The 23,315-nt window shown below is 42.4% G+C and overlaps 1 pseudogene; it reads left to right on the top strand.

Annotated features, from left to right (window-relative positions):
• Positions 1 to 5,831: 5,831 nt before the first annotated feature.
• LOC121933981 lies at positions 5,832 to 6,427 on the top strand (annotated as a pseudogene).
• Positions 6,428 to 23,315: the final 16,888 nt, after the last annotated feature.

Raw genomic sequence — 23,315 nt, 5'->3', positions numbered from 1 at the left:
TCTGACAGCCAAAATTGTTAAGAAGTTGCTGTTTCTGTGTGAATGAAAAATGGAATTATAACATATGAGCAGCCTGAATCTTTATTATGAATTGCAATAATCCAAAACTTTGACACATTTTGGAATGGAGACTGTTTATACTCTAAATATTCTGTCCTTAACAATCATATTGCAAACCAAAATATCACTAACAAAACAGTTATGGTTCCTCGGATACATCCGCACTGCAGAAATAAACCATTTTAGCTGCCAGGCTCAATGTTAGGACTCCGGGAATTGTAGTTTGTTTGCAGCCCAAGGCTCTCTGACAGAAAAGGCTAAATGTCTCACAAAACACAGTTCCCATGCCATTTAAGTGGTGTCCAACTCCATCAGTTCTGCAGTGCAGATGCAACTTGCACTTTCTGTTCTTTATTTGGACCCACCCCCTTTGCCTTCCAGAACTGGACTACATAATCTCATTCAGAAAAGAGATGTGCAAGAACTGAGGAGCAGAGTTACCATTGCAACAATAATCAGTGTTTGATTTCGCAGCAGCAATATTGCAAGGACAGGTATGAAAGTACGGCTATCTGCTGATCATCTGTGCCAAAGGAGGTGATAACGCTGAGAAGGAACAAGCATACAAGGGATAGTATAAGGTACTGTAAATGAAGAAACATTAAAGAAAGATTAAAGACTAGAGATAGCATGGTTATGCTGAGTGAGCTTGGCAGGAGAAAACTGTATTAACTAGATTTAAAACAAAAAATCAATACAGGAAAGTTAGAGAAAAAGAAAACAGCCTCTAAAACAAGCAGAGCTTTAGCTTTATGCATTGCCTTTGGCTAAGAGAGAAATGGCAAAGTGCAAACCAGCTAAGAGTATGTAAAGGATGCCAACTTAAGAGATATACAAAATCAAAATGATACGCAGCTTGCAGTGTAGGTACCAAATGTTTCCTTTTGACATTTTCATGCTACTGGGATTTTGTTTGGCTGGTCAAGAATATTTACTTCCTTATAGAAGGCAAAAAAGCCTCACCTCCAGCATCTGAACAATGCCAAATATAGAGCTGAAGATCAGGATAAACAATCCTGTGGGCTACAGATTGGGTTTAGTTAAGGCTTAGTCCTTCCGCCTCTCTCAAGTACCAGTTTTCTTAAACTGCTGCTATGTCTAAGTCTTCCCTTGCCTCCCTACCCTTAAGTCTGAAAAACACTGTTACTCATTGTCATAACTGTATCCGAAAGAAAGGGCATTTTGATAAATTAAGACACATATAAAGTATTAAAAGACCTTAGCACAGCACAGATCTCCAGGTCTATTCTAAAACTATCACAAAACTATATGATTCTGATCTGCTCTTTCTATAGTTCCTCTTTAATACTGTGGGGTCCTCAAAGCCACATAAAAACGCAATAGGTGAGAAAACAAAAGGAAGCATAGGCAGTTTATTTGGCCAAGAGATTTGGGCTCCTGCACTCCCTATTTCACAACAAACCACTGTTTGGTTACATCTAAACTGACAAAACTGTCATTCTGCTTGCCTTCAAAGCAGAATTGGAAAACAGATTGAGTCGCTCTGAGTCCCATCTTGACAGCCACTGATTACAGGTAAGCAATTACAGTTTCTTATGACAATCTGAATTCATTCTGGGTGAGTGAGGCCAGGAAGAAAAGATCACAAGCCAAAGTCTTGCTTATGCAAGCTAAACAAGGCTAGTCTTGAAGATATGACACAAGATAGTGCTCTGGAGAAACTAGAATCTTGTGCTCTTCCATACATGGGCATGGCATTTTACTTTAGCCTTTAAGTTCTTTCTGTGCGAATGAACTCAAAGGAAATTTACAAGGCAGGTCTGGGAGCTCATAATTTAATCTGAAGTCAGGGCACCTTGTAAAGGCAGCATGCATTAAACATAGATTATGTGCACAAGCCCTGCAGGTCCTGCGGCAAGGCAGTGCTCAGCATTGCTGCAACACGGAGCTCCTGGACTATTCGGTTACCTTCATTTCAGTGGAATCATTCAAACCACTGCAGTGCAGAGAGGAACCTCCTCTCTCACCTATATACTCCATTCCCAAGAAAGCAAGAGTAATTGTGAATTGGCTGCGCCTCTTAAAGGTAAATTAAACACCCAGGACAATAAATATTCAGCTTTTGCTGCAGTGGTAAATAGTTTAGGTTGAAATCTGCAATGGAGGGGAGGAGGGGCTAAAACATTTCCATACACCCAGTTCTGATTATTGACAGGAGATGCAGCGTTTCACTGTGAAAAACAATGTAGGTTTGTGTAGTGGCTTGAGGTTGGACTAGGATCAGGAACCAGGTTTCAACTTTGCTCAGCCATGAAAAGCCATTGATGACTCCAGGAAAGTCACAATCTCTCATCCTAAGAAAGAGGTAAGGCAAACCTCCTCTGAAAATCTTGACCAAAAAAAACCCCCTCTATGTGACAAGGTTACAATACCTTGCAACTTAAAGGCATAACAACAAGAATAGTGATACAAATGTGTTATGAATCGCATAACATTGGGCGAAGGGACTGCACAGCCCATCCTGAAGCAGGTGCCACGAGTCCCAAACTGTACTGTCAGGAGATGTATCACACTGCAGTGTATGTTAATAGCTAGGTAGAAATTATTGCATTACCTTGCCTCAGCATAGATCGGTTGTAACTTCAAGACAGATCTTATCGCATTCACCCGTCGCGGGCAGCAGGCTGCCCATTACAACCCGGGCTTCTGCCGCTTTTCACGAACAGGAAAATCTGTTCATGAAAAGATGCAAGATATGCCCAGAGAAGCCCGGGTTTCAAAACGGCTGCCTATGCCTTGTGATGGGTGAAGGCAATAAGATCCGACTTTTAAAGTTACATCCCGCATCTATGCTGGGAGCAAAGGTAATGTGATAATCTCCTTAGTTACATCCAGTTTGTATACTGTAAATATTGGGGGGCCCTTTGAGGACTGTTTGGAAACTCAGCTGGTCCAAAGAGCAGGACAGTTATACAAAGCATATGACCCCTTTGTTACAATAGCTCCATGGTTACTGGTCTGTTCCAGGGCCAATTCAGAGTCCTGCTTATGATCTATACAGCTTGGGACCAGGTTATTTGAAGGACTATATACTCCGCCAGTTTTGAGATCTTTAATGAAGTCCTATTCTCCGTCCCAGGATGTCTCATGGGAACAGGAGTGTCTCATGGTGACTGTCATAGGGTTTGCAGCTTCCTTTCTAGTGAGGCTTTCTGGCAGCAGATACAAGATAGTTGATAGAATCTGGGAAACAACTGTTTAGTGAACAGGAATTTGGGTATGTGCTGCATTGTCTGCATCATTGCTTTTTAATGGGTATGCTTACAAATTGTGTTTAATTGTATTGATAATTTAATTGTGTTTTTAACTTTTGTATGCTTTTAGTGATATGAACGTTTCCCTGTATCTGTTTTTAATCCGTAACCACCCCGATGTCCAGGGAAGAAAAAGTGGGGTATACATTTTAAAATAATAACAAAATATTTCATGAAATCTTAAAAACGAGTTCAACCACATAAGAAGTATGCAGAACTAGTATTCACACAACATTTGAGGGCAAAAAGATACATTAAAAGGATCCAGTCCAACATAAATATGTGACCACTCACAGAAGTAACCTCAGAAAATATACATAGATAATCAGTTCTGAATGGCCTTTCCACAGTAATGTAGTGGACAATCAGGATCACATTGTAGTTCATACCACTGTAGATAAATCAGACTGCATTTGGGACTACACAAAGAGTTTGCTATCCATAATTCCTGTGCAGTCCTAAATTCTGCAGTCTGAATTAAATCAATCCTGAGGGAGACAAATGCTGAAAGTCACTTGCACTGTGTGTTATAATAGGGTTGGTTTTAGGGTGAGTAATAGCCCTCTCTAGTGTTCAAACACAGGTTAGCACTTACAATCAAACGTGCGTTGTGATTGGTAAGTATATGCTGCTTTTACTCTGTTTGCAAACACATTTCCATTCTGAAGACCAAAATGCCAAAAGACCAACATAGTCATAAAAGTATCTTTACAAAAAAAACCCTGCTCAATTTCACCTAGGATAAGCAGAATTGCACCACCAGGATAAAAACCAGTATTGTACTTAAGAAGGAAAGTAGGGGTGATAGGAAGAAGACACGGTGGCTCAGTGGTTAAGATGCTGATGACAATTGCAAGATCGGCTGATTGGCAGATTAAGGCCCAAGGCCACGTAACGGACTAAGCTCCCGTCCTAGTCCCTCCTGCTCTGCGTTAGCAGTTTGAAAGCATATAAAAGGGATCATAGAATCATAGAGTTGGAAGAGACCCCCACAAGGGCCTGATCCGTCCAACCCCATTCTGCCATGCCAACTCCATCAAAGCATCCCCATTGACAGATGGCCATCCAGCCTCTGCTTAAAGACCTCCAAAGAAGTAGAATCCATTACACTCCGAGGAAGGGATGTGTTTCCACTGTCAAACAGCCCTACTCTCAGGAAGTTCTTCCTAATGTTGAGGTGGAACTTTTCCTGTAGCTTGCATCCATTGCTCCGGGTCCTATTCCCTGGAGCAGCAGAAAACAAGCTGCTCCTTCCTCAATATGGATCCTTTCAAGTATTTAAACGGGCTATCATATCATCTCTTAACCTTCTCTTCTCCAGGCTAAACATCCCCAGTCCCTAAGTCTCTCCTCATAGGGCTTTATGGTTCCAGACCCTTCACTATTTCAGTCCCCCTCCTTTGGACACATGGCTCCAGTTTCTCAATGTCCTTTCTTAATTGTGGGCCCAGAACTGGACACAATATCCAGGTGGGGCCTGACCAGAGCAAATAGAGTGGCACTATGACTTCCCTTGATCTGGACACTATACTCTATTGATGCAGCCTAAAATAGCATTGGCCTTTTTAGCTGCCACATCACACTTTCGACTCATGTTCAACTTGTGGTCTCCTTGGACTCCTAGATCCCTTTCACACGTAGTCTCTTACACCTTCTCTACTCCAGGCTAAACATCTGCAGCTCCCTCATCGTTCCTCATAGGGCTTTATGGTTTCCAGTCCCTTCACCTGCAGATAAGTAGAGAAATAGGTACCGCTTTGGTGGGAAGGTAACAGCATCCTGGCGACATGATGACAGAGAGTTAAGTTAAGAGATACAGAGGCTAGAAGGGTTCTGTGGGAACCAAGAGTATAACTACTGAAGCACCAGATGAAGCTTGAATAGCATCCTCCAAGAAAGATCCTGTATCCAACCTTGTTGTAAATAAGGCTTGTCCCTTGTTTCATCACATACCAATCAAAATGGAATTAGACCAATAATCAAGGAACCTATTTTGGGACCAAGGAAGGATAGTGGATTGGTCAAAAGATAGATCTGGAATCTACTGATCTTGCTTTCACGAGGAACAAAGAAATGCTTCATAGTCTGGGCCCCACAACAAACTCCAACTCCCGAATTCCATACACAAGAGCCAGGCAATGTTAACGCGTGCTAAACGGGTTACTCTCCAGTGTGGATGCAGGCCTAATGTGGAGGCAGCTTGCATCCATTATTAACAGCTATGGAAGCCTTGAATCCGTCGTGGCCGCAGAATCCTCTGACAGAGAAGGCTAACTTTCTCACGGAACTACAGTTCCCAGAATCCATAGCACTGAACCGCGGCGGTTTTGAAGCGCTGTCGTTATGGCCTGAAAAGGGGCGTGGCTGACCGTCATTGCCTGGGAAGGGGCGTGACTGTCAGTCATGCCTGAAAGGGGGCGTGGCTGTCAGTCATCGCCTGAAAAGGGGGCGTGGTTGTCAGCCGTAGCCTGAAAAGGGGGCGTGGCTTCTCCATCAATGCCCGCCTGGCTGACTGACTTCAGCGTCGCTGGCGGAAGTCCCGCCCCTTGGGCCCTCCACGTCACTTCCGCCCGCTCGGCTCCGAGCACCAATATGGGGCGCCTTGGCTCCTCACAGCCCCTGCCCCGCCGAGTCCCCGGCGCTGAAGACCCCAAGATGGAGGTGCTCTCGCCGGGGTCCCGGGGGCGCTGAGCGATGGCAACCCCCAGCCTCTCGGACCCCTCCACGCCCAGCGGAGCCTCCCCTCTGGGCCCCGCGCGCTGCGGCACGGGCTCGCGGCCGCCGCGCCTCGGCGCCGCTTCCTCCGGGGGCCGGGGGGCGCCTCACCTTCGGCCTCCTTCTCCCCCGGAGGCACCGCCTCCTCCGCCGCCGCCGCCGCCGCCGCAGAGGCATGCCTGGACGCCGGCCGAGACGAACGCCCGATCGCCGTCTGGGGCAACGAGCGGCTGGTGGAGGCCCGGTACCAACAGCTGAGGGCGCCGGCACGTTTCGGCAGCAAGGCCCCGGCCCCCCATGTACGAGCGCGTCTCCCGGGCCTTGGCCGAGCTGGGCTACGAGAGACGCCCTCGCAGTGCAGGGAGCGCATCAGGTAGCCGGCCTTTCCCCTTCGCCTTTAGGACCCTCCTCTGTCCCCCTTGTCAGCCGCGCTCCCTCCGGCTCTCCGCGGGGTTTTATGCCTGGAGCCCCGGGGATCAGGGCCTTGAGGCACTGGAGCCATGTGTCCAAAGGAAGGTGGAGGGTCTAGGAACCTAGAGCCCCAGGAGGAGCTGGGGATGAGGAGCCTGGAGGAGAGAAGGTGAAAGAGGCGCATGCCAAAGGGGCCTAGGAGCCTAGTAGAGCACAAGTTGAACCTGAGTCAACAGTGTGATGCGGCAGCTAACAAGGCCATGCGATTCTAGGCAGCATCAATGAGAAGATAGTGTCCAGATCAAGGGAAGCATAGTGCCCCTCTATTCTGATCTGGTCAGGCCCCACTGGAATAACACTGTGTCCAGTTCTGGGCAAGACATTTCAAAAAGGACATGGAGAAACAGGAGCCATGTGTCCAAAGAGGGCAACCAAAAAGGTGAAGGGTCTGGGAACCATGCCCTATAAGGAAAGACTCAGGAGCTGGGGACGTTTAGCCTGGAAAGAGAGAAGAGAAGGTTAAGAGGGGATATGATGATAGCCCTGTTCAAATATTTGAAGGGGTGTCATATTGAGGAGGGAGCAACTTGTTTTTCGCTGCTCCAGAGAACAGAAAACAGAACATGGATGCAAACTACAGGAAAAGAGTTCCCACCTCAACATTAGGAAGAACCTGACAGTAAGGCCTTTTGAGAGTGGAAGGTATCCCTCAAGGAGTGTAGTGGAGTCTCCCTCCTTGGAGGTCTTTAAGCAGAAGCTGGATGGCCATCTGTCAAAGGGGATGCTTTGATGAAGAGTTCCTGCATGGCATGATATGGACGGATCAGGGCCCATTTGGGGGTCTCTTTCCAACTCTACAATCTATGATTCTAGGCCAAAACACACTATGGAATAATCCACTTAGAGACTCCGTTAACTGCCTGGCTCAGTACTAGGGAACCCTGGAATGTAGTTTGTTGTGGCACCGGAGCTCACTGACAGAGAAGGCTAAACGGTCCCACAAAGCTACACTTCCCCAGAATCCCCTGGCATTGAACCAGGGCAGCCAAAGCAGCCTCAAGATGGGTTGTTTCTGCAGGGCTTTGGACCTCATTTAAAACACACACGATTTAAAAAGACAAGTGCTATTTAATTTTAAAGGCTAAATATAAAGGGATGTTACACAAGCAGCCAGCAAACCCCTCTTTTATGTGCCTTAAAGCCTTGAGCGTAAGGCTCTTGTGGGGGAACCGCTTGGTTAAGAGCAAAGCAGTGCTTTGAGTTTACTTTCCAGATGCTTGCTTTCTCTTGCAGAACGAAAAACTGATAAGAGTCTTATCGATGATAAATCATTCTGAAGGGTTAGTGAAACTAGCCCCGCTGGGGTGAAGTTGGGGTTTGTGTAGCTAGCAAGTTTCCCTAACTGGGTGGAGAGATAGCGACAGGTTGTGTAGCCAAGGTGAACCATTTATTGACATGGCCAGGCTGCTTTATTTTCTTTCACATCCTTTCTAATACTGAGCAGCTGCACAGCTTATTCTCTGAAGAAGAAGAATAGTCTGGCATGCTGTCTTTCTTCTGTATGGTGCTTGATTATTCTTTGATTTGTGCCATCAATGCTAAGGGGTTGGTGAGAGCATTTGCTGGGGAGGACCTCTTGCTTGCTTCCCTTTGGTTGAGCGCTGTTTAGAGTTGACATAGTTTGGCTGAAACTCAGAGAGAGTATACTGTGTAGGGGATACTATACAGAACCATGTTGCTGAGGCAGGCATGGCAGGAATTGCATTGAAACGGCCCTGGAAGACTGATCCAGACACAGAGTGATATAGGCACTCTTTACCTCTCTGCCTGTAAGTATCCATAGTGACATTCCTTGAGAATATCAATTTAGGAAGAGGGCTCCAAAGTCACACTGAACCAAGATTATTATTTGATGAGGCATGCCCCATCCTATTGCTTTTATGCTACTAATACTGTTAGTAGCATTGTATGCCAAAAAATTGTTCTTAAACAGTGTTGTGTTGGCATTTAAAAATCATGAGTGGCGATGTTTACATGTTTTTAATATCATTTTTTGATTCCAGTGTCGTTTTCGGTGGTTCATTGCTCAACTAGAGACTAGGATTGTAGGCTGCATCCAATGCAGTTGACTGCATGATATTTAACACTGTAGTCCTAGAGGTCCTTCGAAGCCACATTGAGTGGGACTTCGTGACTGTATGGTGCCAGGATAAGCACCTGCGCTAAACTTGGTTTAAAGTCCAGCTTCGTAATCCTTTGTGTTGATCCTAGTGGGATAATGGCACCAAAACATTAAGGAAGCATAGTGTTGCTTACTTCTGAGTAAGTGTGCAGCCTTAGAATGGGATAACAAGAGTGAACCAGTGGGATGACTAAGGTCCAAACACCTCAGAATAATCCATCTGAGACCACTTTAACTGCCTGGCTCAGTGCTAGGGATCCGGGAATTGTAGTTTTTGTGGCACCAGAACTCTCTAACAGAGAAGGCTAAATGTCTCACAAACTGCAGTTCCCAGAATTCCTTAGCATGAGCCAGGGCAGTTAAAGTGGTCTCAAACTGGATTATTTTGCAGTGTGTTTTGGACCTAATTGAAAGTCCTAGCTTTGTATTCAGACTGACTGGCTGAGTTTGGGCAAGTCTTGGTTCACCTGGTATTCTGAGGACAAGCAAGAATGTTATAAATCACAGTCCATACAGTTTCTGCATCAGTGATCTGCTTTCCTCCTCTGTCCTTGCAGACAGTTTTGCTTTTGTGTTTAACAGAGATTGTTGGTAAATGAACAATTCTTGCAAAGTGGGTACTACCGCTGCATTCTAAATTGCTGTGGTCAATTCTAAACATTATGTTTGATCTGTGTTCTGTGTTTTAGAACTGATTTGATAGTGCATAAATGCTGTGCTGTTCATTATTCCAATTAGTAATATGAAGTTCCAGATTTCAGTGCTTTATGCCTGCAGTTGCCAACAGACATGAACTCAGTGCTAACAGATGATGGTTGAGGCAGTGATGGTATAGCATAATTTGCTGTATTACTAATAAGTCTTGTTATATGGTTGACGGTTAATTAACTGGCGATTTATTTTGTTAGTTAGCTCACAAGCTATGATATGGATATACTGTAATGATGTAAAGTAACTCAACTCCCTCTACAGCACATTTTATAGGTACTCATATTTAGTTTGTTCTCTTCTGCAAATACCTAACTTAATTGTGAATACATTTAAAGCCTCTTAGATTGAATAACTGTAAATTACTGTCTGAGAATATGCTTTAAATAAAGAAATGAATTTTTTATCTAAACAAGATTTCAAAGGAAACAATGTCAGCTACATGTAATGTTGGCATCAGACACAGGTCCCCTGAGTGACCCTCATCAAACTGAATGGCTTACTTAAGTCAGACATGCATGGGAGGTCATACAAAGGGATTTTCATCTTTGTGTGAGTGCACTTCAAGGAAGTTTGAAGTTGTAGCTGGACAGTGTCATGGACATCCTTTCCTTAAACTGAACAACTTCAACAAACTTCAAACTGGGCTATTGGCATATTCCTGCCTGTATATAGATATGAAACATTCCAACATAGCTTTACAGTTGAGGGAATCAGTAATGTATTTCTCACTGAAACACACAAGGAAGCAATGAATTAGATCAGAAAAGTGGCATTTTCTTACACTGTAAATTTGCTACAGAAATTAAAACTTCTTTGAATAGAAGCTGTTGAAAAGTTCTACATTGCCATTTTCTAGAGAGTATGACTTGCTCAAGGTTACTCAAACCCTGGTCCTAGGATTTCACACAGCACTGGCCTCACACCTATGGCCCCCATGCTGTTTATGGACCCGGCCCTTGCTTCACACAGAATCGGACAACGTCAACTCTAGGTTGTATGGTGCAGTTTATCCATGGCAATCTAGTAAATAACCACCTTTGCTGAAGGAGCTATCACATGTCTTAGTGAAGCTTTCTGCCTCTTAACCTGCCTGCGCAGGTAGGTTGGGACAACCCTTTGAAGCCTATGTTTTTGAGTTACGTAGGCCTGTTACAGACAGCCCAAATAAGCTTCTTCGAGCACAGTGGGGTATGGTGTTCAATGATGCATGCGCCTAAGAGTCCAGAAGTTGACCAAAGCCACGCTCCACCCTAAAGACTGAGCGTGGCTTTGGTGCGACTTCTGGACCTTAGGACGCATGCATCATTGAAACACATACTCCACTTGACTCGAAGAAGCTTTATTTGGGCGTCTGTAACAGGCCAATAAGTCTAACTGCTCAATAGTCAATTATTTCCTTATTTTGAAACAGGCTGCCAGAAGATATTTTGAAATGCTAAATGAGCCCCAAGTGTTTGGGAAGAGTGTGGTTTCAGGGGCTCCAATAGACCTCATCAGAGCATTTAAGACTCGGGCTAATTGTGCTAGCGACACTTTTGTTTTAACTAAGCTGTTAATAAAACATTTTATCCTAATGAACCCATATGGGTGCTGCTGATAATTCTCTTACTTAGGTAGATAATCAAATTTCTCGTTGGACTAAGACTGAACTAAGTTATATGCGTAAATAGATGTGCAAACTTGCTGGAAAATACAGAAAGTGGAAAAACTTAAAACATATTATTTGCTAATGGGTAACATCACTAAAAATATTAAGTTCTTTCCCATCCCAGTATTGTTGTAACATGAAATAACTCTTAGCATTCAGGTGAGAAAAAGGATCAAATAGAATATGGCAGTTTTATTCACAATAAAACTAGAGTGTGTCACAATGGACTTGGCCTTATTATGTATTCCTTCTATTCTATTGAGCGTAAGCAGATTGGAGTTGGATAGTTTCATGTTTCTCTGAAAGTTTATTCAGAATCTTTATGAAGTCATTTTCTGCCACTAGGATAAAATGAGAGGTAGAAACTGTATGAAAAGTTGCATTACCAAAGAAATACACTCAGCCCTCATTTGCAGCTTTGGCTTTAGCGGATTGAGTATTTGCAATTTATTAAAAATTATCTCTAGAAATCTCTAAGTCCTCCAGCACAACTCATTGGTCAATGTCTGGCATAAGTTACCGTGAGCATGCTGGTGACCTGGAGACAACACTTCTCTACCTTTTAGGCCTCCACCACATTCTATGGTCAACTTCTGTGGGACCATCCAATTGCATGGAGGAGGACCGAGATTCCTAGAAAAGTGTTCTCCCAGAATGTTTTTGTTTGTTGTTGTTCCACTCTCATGGGGTGTGGCCTAACTCCAGCGAATGTGGAGGGCCCTGTAATTGCATGTTTGTGTTGGGGAAGCTTATTTTATAGCCTGTACAAAGCGTCAAGATTGTGTTAGCTAAGTAAAATTGTATTTAGATAGAAAACCTTGAAACAAATTCCTACAGCGAGGTAAATTAATAACACCTCGACCAAACTGTCTGTGGTCCAAAACACACTGCAGAAATATAATAATTTTATTTATTTATTTATTTATTTGGACTTATTTGGACCTATGTGAGAAGTACCTATCCTTTCCCACATCTTCAGTTGCCAACCCTAAGCATAGGTACCGTATTTCCGGCGTAAAACGACCCCCGTTTTTCCAGTTAAAATATAGAGTTTGGGATATCTCACCGTATAAGACTACCCCTCTTCCAACGCACACCAAATAAAAATAAAAAAACATGAGATTTTATTTCAATATGGTAATTTTAATTCAAATGACATCGGTACTAGCAGGACCTTGTTGTATACAAGCCGCTTGGATTGGTCAGCTCCCCTGCCTGCCCAGCCCTCCCTGTCTCCAGGACTATCAAAGCGGTAGCTGCTTTCATACGATCGTCGCATACGGTGGGAATGTGGCGCGGCGTTTTTTGAGCTCCCCCAAACATATGCGGAGACCACAGATCTCAGTCCGGCTCAGAAGTTTCAGCACCTGCCCCTATAAGACGACACACGGCGGATAAGACGACCCCAACTTTTGAGAAGATTTCCTGGGTTAAAAAGTAGTCTTATACGCCAGAAAATACAGTATTATGTGGAAGAGCAAGGTGTTGAAGTCATGCCCATTCTCTGAACATTGTTGTTAACGTATCCTGATATTTGTTGAGTTGCTTCATCTGCCAGGGTCACATAGGAAGATTTGTGGCTTTGGGAGAGTTAGTTTGGCTCTTCCTATCTAAGTTCAGTTCTTTAGCCAGCCCACCATGATAACTTTCAGTGTTGTGTTCCTGAGTGTTATCCTTAGAGTTGATAGCTTTTTGTGGCATGCTCCATGATTCCCTGCGCCTTTGTTGTAGCCTCCCAAGATCCCTTGTAGATATTATAGATTTTAGAAAGCATGGTCCAGCAAATATACTCCCTTCTTTGTATTTCCACATTTCAAAAGGGATCAGAAATAACCAGTCTTAATAGCTTTTTCCTGTCCTGGAATTCTGGATATTGGAGGATTCATTTCTTTTTGTGTAATGCATGGTCAATTGTTGAATATCACCACAGGAATGTGGCAAAAGTAGCTTTGATAGAAATACAGTTTAATCTGCTAAAGTGGTGCTAACAAAGTGATATCTTTTGGCCCCGATAATCAGATTTTTTAAAATGCATTATATCTTCACTAAAAAGGAGACATGCTTAGTTTATTTTCTCTCCCACACCAAACTTATCCAAGTTATCACATTCTGTTACAGGACTACTGGTTCTTGATAAAAAGGTAAAATGTGCCTTTTGATGCTCTGTTGTTCAGTTTTATTCTATATCCCATTCTTTAAAACAGAGTGTATTAAAAGAGAACATTTAGGCCCATACAGACTGCAAAATAAGCTGCTTTGGGTCACTTTGGAGGTATATGTTTAAATGATGCATGCTCCTAGAGTCCGAAGCTGCACCAGCCACGCTCCATCTTTAGGACTGGATTGTGGCTTTGACACAGCTTTGGACTCTTAGGATGCATGCATCATTTAAACAGCATATCTCCAATGTGACCCAAAGCAGCTTTATTTGTCCGTTTGTATGGGGCCTTTATCTAAAAACAGGTGGAAACGGGAAGGAGAGGCTCAGAATATTGTATCACCCTTTACACTTGCTGCTAGTTAGGGGTTGCATGCAGCCAAGTGGGCAACCAGGCAAGATTAAAGGTGGGGGGCATTGTTTGAAACTTGGGTGTGTATTCTTCAGAAACTAGGCCTGACAGTTGGTTTTAATGTTGATAATTAGACCTGACCATCTTAGTACTGTGTGTTGATGTTTGAGCGTGGGAATCAGAGCTTATTGATTTCACCTCTTTTAAATTTCAGCAGCTTCCAAGAGACAGAGTGAGTTAGTAAGGATGAAAAAATATGTAAGTAATATTTTACGCTAAAGAGTTTAGGCCAACATTTTACTTTTAAAAAAAACTTCTTAACTGTTTTTTTTGGAGTAAGGGATGATCCAGCTGTCCTTTTTGGTGACTCCTTGTTTTATTTTTCTTTCTGTCTCTTTCTTCTTTCTCTTCATTAGCTTCTCCAAACTATCGGCATACTACAGAAAGCACAAGGTCAGCAAAGTCAGCAATGCTGCAGTTTATCAAATACTCTTTCTTTAGGTAGAGGTGCTATGTGATCTTTCCCAAAGCATTCTCTATTAGGTCCCCCCCCCCCCCCTTTTGTTTCAATTGTGATGGTTAGGCAAAGTTAAGTAGAAAGTTGTGATGGCCTAGTAAGCTTGGATCTGTATTAAAGTGGATAGACCCTCAGAGTTTTCCATCTGGTGGAACCCACACAGCACTGTCTCTTAGCGGTTACTTTTCTGGCAGACAGCTCATTTGAAGAGCATCTGTTTCAAATTTATTGTTTCTCTGTTGTTGTTCTTCAGTGTAACAGATTTTGGATCGTGCATCTCTCCTCTGCAGCCCCTTTTACCAACTGCAGCCCCAGCTGAGTCTTCTAAGTAACACCTTAGGCCAGCCTTTCCCAAAGGACAGAAGAGCAGGTGCTAGGCGGGCCATAGGCAGTGGAGTAATTCTCTGCCACATCCCAGAACACACACATGGGCATGCAGGGTACCACATGCAGCTTTCTCATTACATAGCCTCTCATTAGCTCAATGTCTTTGGGGTGGCCGTAATGAGGGTTTGGCAGTGTTTGCAACAAAAGATCTCTACACTAATAACATTAATATTGGAGATGGGTGAACTGTCATAAACCAAGGCTTGTAAGTCACACTGTCCAACAGAAGTATTTCACTGAGAAACTTTGCAGTTTCTGGACAGAGCTCTGTCCCTTGAAACCTTCTAAGTGTTTTGCCATATTTCCAACTTTTCATCTGCAAGATCAAATTTAAATGTGAACTGGATCCAGAAAATTTTGTACCAACATACTAACAGTTGACATACAAAGAGTATATGTCTCCCGGAATGCTATATATACAAAGCAAAATGTGGGAAGCAGTTGTTTTAAATTTATCCCTGAAGCAGATAAATATATCTTTACTTTAATTGAGACTAATCTTTATAACTGCTGACAAAGCCTTACTCTTGCATTTGACTTGGAAATTTGTTTCATTAACAAATTAATGGTTTGTTTGTTGGTTTGTTTAGAGTACTTATACCCTACTCTTCAGCCACAAAGGTTCTCAGAGCACTTTATAGATTGTTACGTTTACAGTTCCCTGCCCTCAGGCTTACAATCGAAAAAGACATGTCACAAAGGAGAAAGGAATGGCAGTGGGGAAACATTAGACACTGTATTAAATATATCCTGTGCTAGGAAACTTTTTTTAACACATAGTTGTGTGTTCAAGTCCCCGCTACAGATTGGCCTACCACATATAGGTGAGAGAGGTTTAAATCTCCATCAGCCATTTCCCTACATTTGCACCATCTCTTTCATGAAGGCTAAACATTCTCTCTTCTTATGCAACTGGAAGTTTTTAATTGGGGAAGTTCTTTCCAAAAGGATGAATTTAAGAAAATAAACAGGGTGGGAGAAAGGTTTAATGCTTCCCTCTCAGTGCATGGCAGAATGGGGTTGGACTGGATGGCCCTTGTGGTCTCTTCCAACTCTAAGATTCTAAGCTTGCAAACCTTTAAAACCAATCAGAGGTGTTGCTTGTATGTCCCTTATCTCAATGAGATAAGCACATTACTCAAAGTGATCAGCGGAAGCATTCGCTGTGTACCATTAACTGCATTTCTGTTAATAGAGACCTCACCTTTCATGGCTAATACAACATGTCTGTTGTCAAAAATGAATTTGCTCCATCTGACTTTCTTGCATCTAATCTGCTGCTTTGTAGTGGTCTCCAAAATGTACTCAATGAGGAGGTGGCAGTAAAGATGAAATAACTAATTGACTCTCTCTTCTTTCTGTCAGCATGTGCACTTCAGAGCTATGAAAAGGCACATGTACTTGTCAAGGGAGCACAAAAAAGAGGTCAAGATGTCTATTTTGCTATGACCAGGTCATGACCTGAGCCTCTCTGGCCAGTGTCTCCAAATCCCTACAAGGCAGTAGGTGTGGGGTGAGCCACTGTCTGTGTTTGAAAGAAACCCTCCCCACTGAGAATGTAATTAAAGGAGCTTGGAAACAGAGGGGGAAACTCTGCATTTCTCTGGGGCTCATTTTATTCCAGCTTTGATTAATGAGGTTGGGTGGAGTTAATGAACACGGAGTTTAAAAGAGTGAGCGGCTCAGGCTGATGCATCTCCTCTCTCTTGGGAACTTCCTAAGGGTTATGGGCAACAACAATGATCCAGCAATTGGGACTTGGGGGATCAGGTGCTGTCCTTATCTGCTTAGATAATTTATGCAGAGAATTATCTCCACTGGCATTTCTGCTTTTCCTCTGAACAAGACACAACTGGCTAAGTTTACAACTGCAAGAGCTAGTGGGAATGGCTAGACCACATCAGACCATTACAAAGTACACTACAGCCCTCTGTATCTGCCGATTCTGTATCCATGGATTCAACCATCCATGGCTTGTAAATATATTTTTTTTTAAATCCAAAAAGCAAACCTAGATTTTGCCATTTTATATAAAGCACACCATGTTCCTGTGCCATTGTATATAATGGGATCTGAGCGCCCATGAATTTTGGTACTCATGGGAGGTCCTGGAATCAAACCCCAGCGGATGCCAGGGGCCCACAGTAGTTACATTGTTCTAGGTTCCCTGAGGTTCAGGGCTTCTATTATCTGCACATAAAACTACCCTTCCTTGCATAGATAAAGGCTGTCATAAATCCTTTCTAGCTTAAGCCATCAAAGAGGAGCCCAAGAGAGGACTTGCTTCAGCTATCACTGCAGTCACTTATAATAACTAATTAAAACAGAACAAAAGCTGTGCTCTAAACTAAGGGACATCCCCAGAAATCTGAGTGCAGATGTAGCACACAATGGAATACTGCTGTTTATCTTTTAGGTTCATTTCCAGTATTCAGGATGGTTTTTAGCAAGCTGTAGAGTCTTCTTTCCCTTCTTCAGACACCTTCCATTTTTCTTCCTCACTGGAACTGTTTCAAATTGTGCCTTTACTGTTTCACTTTTAAGAAATCCCCATCCATCATGAACTCCTTCCTCTTTTACTATTCCTGGTCACGGGATCATACACAGTATTTCCCTACGTTTATTGAAATCCCCTTTCTTAATGTCTTCAAAGTGTGTCTGACTATGCTTGGCTTCTCCTTTCTGCTATATAACAAACTCCAGGAGAATATGGTCACTCCCACCTAAGGATCCCGACGCTTCCACCCCATTGACCAGGGCATTGCTTTAGCCTAGGATGAGATCTAAAAGAGCTAATCGCCTTGTTCCACCTTTTGGACAATGAAATTGTCTGCCAGACAAGTGAGAGGTTTATTGGCCCTTAAACTTTGGGCAGGACTTTACTTCTAACAAATGTAAAGATAGTTGAAGTCCCCAGTTTGTAATGCCTTGTTTCTTTCTAACTCAGTGCCTCCTGGATGAAACCAGAAGGAATTTACTGGAAAAGTTCAGCACAGTAGCACTGAGATTTGAGTTGCCAGGTCTTTGCCAGATCTAAATTAATAAGCTATATTTTACTTCTATATTCCAGTGCCATGGAAAGTGAGGCACTATAAGACCTTGGTTCAGACACAGCAGACACACCATTTACACCCAAGTTCCTAACTTTAACATGACAGAAGGAGCCATGAAAAGCGACTCAGGCAAAGCAGACAGCTACTGCCTGCAATCCCAGGCCACACAGCCCAGAAGATGGATTAAAATGGCTCCTTTTAAATCTGGTCCTTTGGACTGAAGGGTGGTGTTGGAGTGGCTTCCAGCCACTTTGGAAGCATGCGTCATGTAAAGTCCGTGCCCCCAAAGTGGCTGGAAGCCGCTTCATTTAGTCTCTGTGGCCTGTTACAGACTGCCAAAATAAAGCTGCTTCGGGTCTCTTTGGAGGTATGCTGTTTAAATGATGCCTGCATCCTAAGAATCCGGAAGCTGCACCAAAGCTGCACTCCAGTGCTTAGGAATGGAGTGTGGCTTTGGCACAACCTTTGGACTCTTAGGACCCATGCATCATTTAAATAGCATACCTCCAAAGAGACCCGAAGCAGCTTTATTTTGGCAGTCTGTAACAAGTGTGTTTCTGGCCTCTGACACCAAAACTACTACATCTCTCCTTTCTGAATGTGTGATCATCTGTTCCATGAAGGCATCATCCAGGTCCTCAGTCTGGCTTGGAGGTCTGTAGTAGACCCCACAATGATGTCCTTGTTGTTTCTCTCCCTCTTAATTTTTACCCATATGGTCTCAACCTAGCTTCCAGGATTTAAGTCATGGATGTCTTCACAGGTGTAAGCATCCCTGACATATAATGCTATTATTTATTTATTTATTTATTTATAAAGCACTGTAAATTCCTCCTCTCTTTCTGTTTATTCTATTTCTCTAGTCTACAAAAGCTCATGCTGCCAACTTCTTTCTTTCAGTTAGTCTCAAAGGTGCTACAAGATTGCTGTACAAATGGAAAAATAAGGTATATATTGCATGTATATAGCTGTGTCTGGAACTCAGCTGGCTGTAAAATATGAGTATGCTGTGTGCCGAAAAGGAAAACTACCAACTTTTGAATACTAAGTTAATTACTCCTTATTGACGATTTAGGTGGAATGGAAGAGTATCATTTGGGAGGTATTATTATATTTGAAAAGGGAAAACTGAGGCTTAGGGGACCTAAGTCTTTACTAACTGCTTTTCAGCCTCTGGTAATTATGGTTCATGGTTGGAAAAGCTCTATGTTTGTTCTTGCCTACTTAATTCCAATTGCTTTTGTTATGGATATTTTACTCTTCATATTAACCAAAATGCTTTAATTACAGAGACATTTGCACCAATGTTGGTTAAACAAATCAATGTTTGGAGAAAACAGAATTCTTCCCACTGAACTCATTTCCTTAGCTGTGTGAGAAGGGTTCGAGGAGGGAAAAATATCTCCAAAAAGTAATATCAGGTCTAAGCAACCGCAGCTGTCAGGACTCCAGAATAGGAGCGATCAGATTTGTAATTATACCATTCTAATTACAGGGATTACAGAGATCGTGGCATTACAAATTGCATGAGCTGCGGGCATTTGAATACATTAAATGCTAACTTGAAAGCAAACCAAAGCAGGTGACTAAAGCAAGGATGCCCTGTTCTTTGTGAAGAATTAGACTCAGAACTCTCTGTGGAATTGAGGCAATGTAGTCACTCAGCACCTAGAGAGAATTTGGCATGAAATGGCATTCAATATCCTAAGAAGCTAAGGTTTCATTTGAAAAGAAAAGAGCTTTCAATCTGGGTTTTGAAAACTAAGAGCCAAGTCTCTGGAACCAGAAGATCTGAGGAGGATTTCAAGAAGGTAAAGGGTAGTGCTTCACTGTTCTGTGTAGTTCCTTCCCTCTTCAAAATAACGCATACATACCAAAATATGTTATACTTTACAAGGCTATCATTTATCACTAAGATCTCTGGGTGGTACACTGAAAATAAAAGCCCCTGATTCAAATCCCTCCACTATTTTAATGACTAGAAAATATTAGAATGGCTACAATATCTCCTCCAGTGTAACTGCTGAAGCTAAATGAAAGTTTGGATTAAAATGCTGATGATATTGATTGATGGTAGGTTTTGGCAATTTCACTCCACTGAGTATTTAGTTATGATTTAGATTTCTTTATATCCCAAGTGAGTATGATCAAAGTACAATTTGGAATCTGGATTGTCCATCTCAAGGATTAAACACTGGCCATAGTGCAAATGGCAGGTTCACAGAATCATAGAGTTGGAAGAGACCAGAAGGATGTAGTTCATCTGCGGGTTACTTGCTCAAACAGAATCCCTAGATTTGTGTGCAGAAGAACAAAATTGCACATACCACGTCCAGTACAACGCAAGAAACTGTGTATAGGTATCAAGGTCCAAAACACACTGCAGAAATATTCCACATTTATGGAGACACATTGATCCCATTTGTATGAGCGTTTCAAAGAAATGACTTGATCTTTTATGGTATTCTGCTGTTTTAACTAAATAAAGTACTGGAGGTTTAAAGTGCTTTTGGTAATATTTGGTATGTTTGCCAATTAACCGCAGACCACAAAGTGAAGCAAAAAATTCTTGCTACTAGACATCAGATTTCTAGAGAGTCAGAGATCCTGAGCTGAAATGTGAAATTACAAAACTGCCATTGTTCTTTTGCATCACCTCTACCTTAGAGCATGTGTAAGCCAGCTTTATCTAGTGGTTTGAGCATTGTACTACTACTCTGAAAATCAGGGTCGTAGTATAATGGGAACCCACTGGGTTACCTTCGATGAATTGCACACTCTCAGTGCCAGAAAACCCTGTGAATGATTTGAAGGCACACAATAACAAATGTATGATAAGGAAAAGAGATCATCCCAAAGCCATGATAGATAGTTCACTTCTAAACCATTAGATATCTTCCCACTGAGAAAGCAGGCCACTGTAGTCTATTTTTATTCAGTGATTTTCATGGCAAAGGGAACAGTTGAACTAGCCACTCTAACAATGTGAGAAGTGTAATAGCAAAGCCATTATTTTGAACTTACTTGCCTCCTCCAAGCAAACAACTACTGTATCATGAAAAGAAAAACAGGTGTAGCAGAAGCTCATCTTTTATCATCACTAATCCTCTATCCAGCAGTCACTCAGTTCAGCGTAGATTTTCAATCCATTTTGCCAATGCTAATATTGAAATTAAGTTAATCAACCTTTTTGCTGCTGTTTTAATGCCATCGATGTCTCAAAGCTGTGGAAATATTTCAGGGGACCAGAAGCAAACCCAGGAGGTGGAATGAGAATAAGCTGCTACAGAATATGTTTTGAGATTGCGAGTCCCATGGTGTCTTTAATGCATTAAGCTGAATAGGTGTCCCTGCAAAATGCATTTAACCCTGGACGATTTCTGAAAGCAACCTCTCCTCCCATTTGTGATGAGTGCTTGTTTGCCTCTTGCACTTGTCAGTTCCCTGAGCAGCCCTACAAATGATGAGTAGCAAACTCATTACCCCAAAATACAATTTGCAATTCTAATACAGATGTTATCCAAAGGTGGCTCTTGTGCTTTTATAGATCTTGCTACTATAACCCACAGCAGGAGACATTCTGTGCTTTACAATGGATTTCCATTCTCTTTGTGTATTAGCGCTGGCTTCTCTGATATGATATGTACAGTTTATTTCCAGTATGTGAGGAATGTGGATAAAAGCCACATCAAGATAAAATGCATTGAAGTATGTATTATCAATCTATAGTTTCCAGGAGGACGGTTTGGTGGGGAGGGGTCATTTTTAAAATCTGAAAGCATCTGTGTATCATCCTTGATCCAATATGCATTTTGAAAACAGAAGCACCCTTACTTCTAATGCTTGCATGCTGATCTGATCTGAAATTGAAAGATGGGATGGTCACCATGACTGCAAAGTGGAAGGTGAAGCATGATAGTCAATGAAATTCTGTAATCCTCTTTGCCTCTTATCATCAAACCATTCTCTAGCAAAAGACAACCAAGAGTGAATTCTTAGCATTATGTACTGTGCACTATGCCACTGTATTATTGTCCATATGGTCTAATAGTGGAAGTTTTTTAGTCATATAAATACTAAGTAGCTATTGCAATCTTAGTAAGTAGCAGTAATAGTAATGGCAGAATATGGTGACTAAGAAGCTGATAAGATCTAACAGTTTATGAATATTGAAATCTAGAAAAAAATGCTGCACACTTGATTTTCTATCACAAAATGATCGCAAAAACTGCAAAGGGATTTATTTGTCAATATATCATTGATGATCAGTTTTGAGAAATACAGTTTAGGAATATCATTCAACAGCTAAGGAGGACTGTTGTTGTTAGAGAGCAGGAGCGTAAATGGAGATACATACAGCTATTTTCCTGTAGCTGGACATGCTCTGACAAGCATTTGCAGAGATCTCCAGAGGGCCTTGCAACTTTGCTACAGATGATTTCCTTGCACCACATTCCTCTTCAGCCTCCTGCTCTCAAATGACATATAAAACACCAAAGGCCATGTTGGTGGGGAGGGTGCCACACTGCTTTCAAGGTGAATTTTGTGGGATTGTTGGCTGTCTATGATTGGAACAGAATTCTAACCTACAAGATGACCATAAAAGTGAGTTGCAATTATTTAAGTCCACCTTTTGCTATCTTTATTCACTAACAGTATGCTTGCCAATGGAATCTTAGAATTGTCCCTCTGTACCAGCCTCCTTTCTGAATCCCATTGAATGATGTGAAATATAGAACGTTACGTGAAGCTATCAGTACAGGCGAAATTGCTCGGTTTATTTACAAATATCTATAAACCATCTTTCTGCTTTTTGAGCATAACTGTACAATCTAAATACAGTAGGCCCCCCCTTATCCACAAACATGCCAGCTGTGGATTTGAGCATCCGTAGATGGCAAGCCCACATTGTCCCCAATGGTGACGCACATGCAGCCGAGCCACCATTGGGGAAAATTGAACTGAAGTCTCGTCTCCCTCCCTCTTCCTTCCTTCACTCCTTCCATTCTCTCCCTCCTTACCTCTTCTTTCTTTCCTTTAGTCCTTCCTTTTTTCTTTCCCATTCCCTCCCCCTCCAAGCCTTCTGCCCCAGCTGGAGGGAGCTGAAACGGTCAGCATTGTCCGAAGGTGACTCCGATGGTCATGTGGCCAGCATGACTGCATGGACTCACTGACGTGGTACCGATTTATCTACTTGTATTTGTATGCTTTTGAACTACAAGACTGGCAGAAGTTGGGACTAGTAATGGGAGCTCATCTCATCATGTGACACTTGGACCTCAAACTGCCAACCTGTTGACCTTCCAATAATCAGAGCTGGCATCTTGGAATCATAGAATCATAGAGTTGGAAGAGATCACAAGGGCCATCCAGTCCAACCCCATTCTGCCATGCAGGAACTCACAATGAAAGCATCCCCAACAGATGGCCATCCAGCCTCTGTTTAAACACTTCCAAAGAAGTAGATTCCACACACTCTGAAAGTGTGTGTTGAAAAAGTGTGTTCCACTGTCAAACAACTCTCACTATCTTCTTAATGTTTAAGTGGAATCTCTTTTCCTGTTGTGGTCTTAACCATTAAGCCACTGCATCCCATATTCTCCACTGGACCACACTAAATATTCTTTAGTTGCAATGCTTCTGCTAGTTCTATAACCTATACTGAAATTATTTGATCCTTGTTTACTATAAAACAGAGATTTTGTTTCCAAGCTGAAATAGTATATGTGTCTTCATATCTTTTAAGATGTGAAGATATCAAACTGTGATTTCAGTCTGTCTTCTGCTAAGAATATTTGCTCCGAGGAAGGTTCATGCTGGGCAAACCTCCTGTTTGCCTTATAATA

Source organism: Sceloporus undulatus, chromosome 6, assembly GCF_019175285.1.
Source record: "Sceloporus undulatus isolate JIND9_A2432 ecotype Alabama chromosome 6, SceUnd_v1.1, whole genome shotgun sequence".
NCBI lineage: Eukaryota > Metazoa > Chordata > Lepidosauria > Squamata > Phrynosomatidae > Sceloporus > Sceloporus undulatus.
Note: the sequence above shows the minus strand (reverse complement) of the source record. Positions and strands in the feature narration are given on the sequence as shown.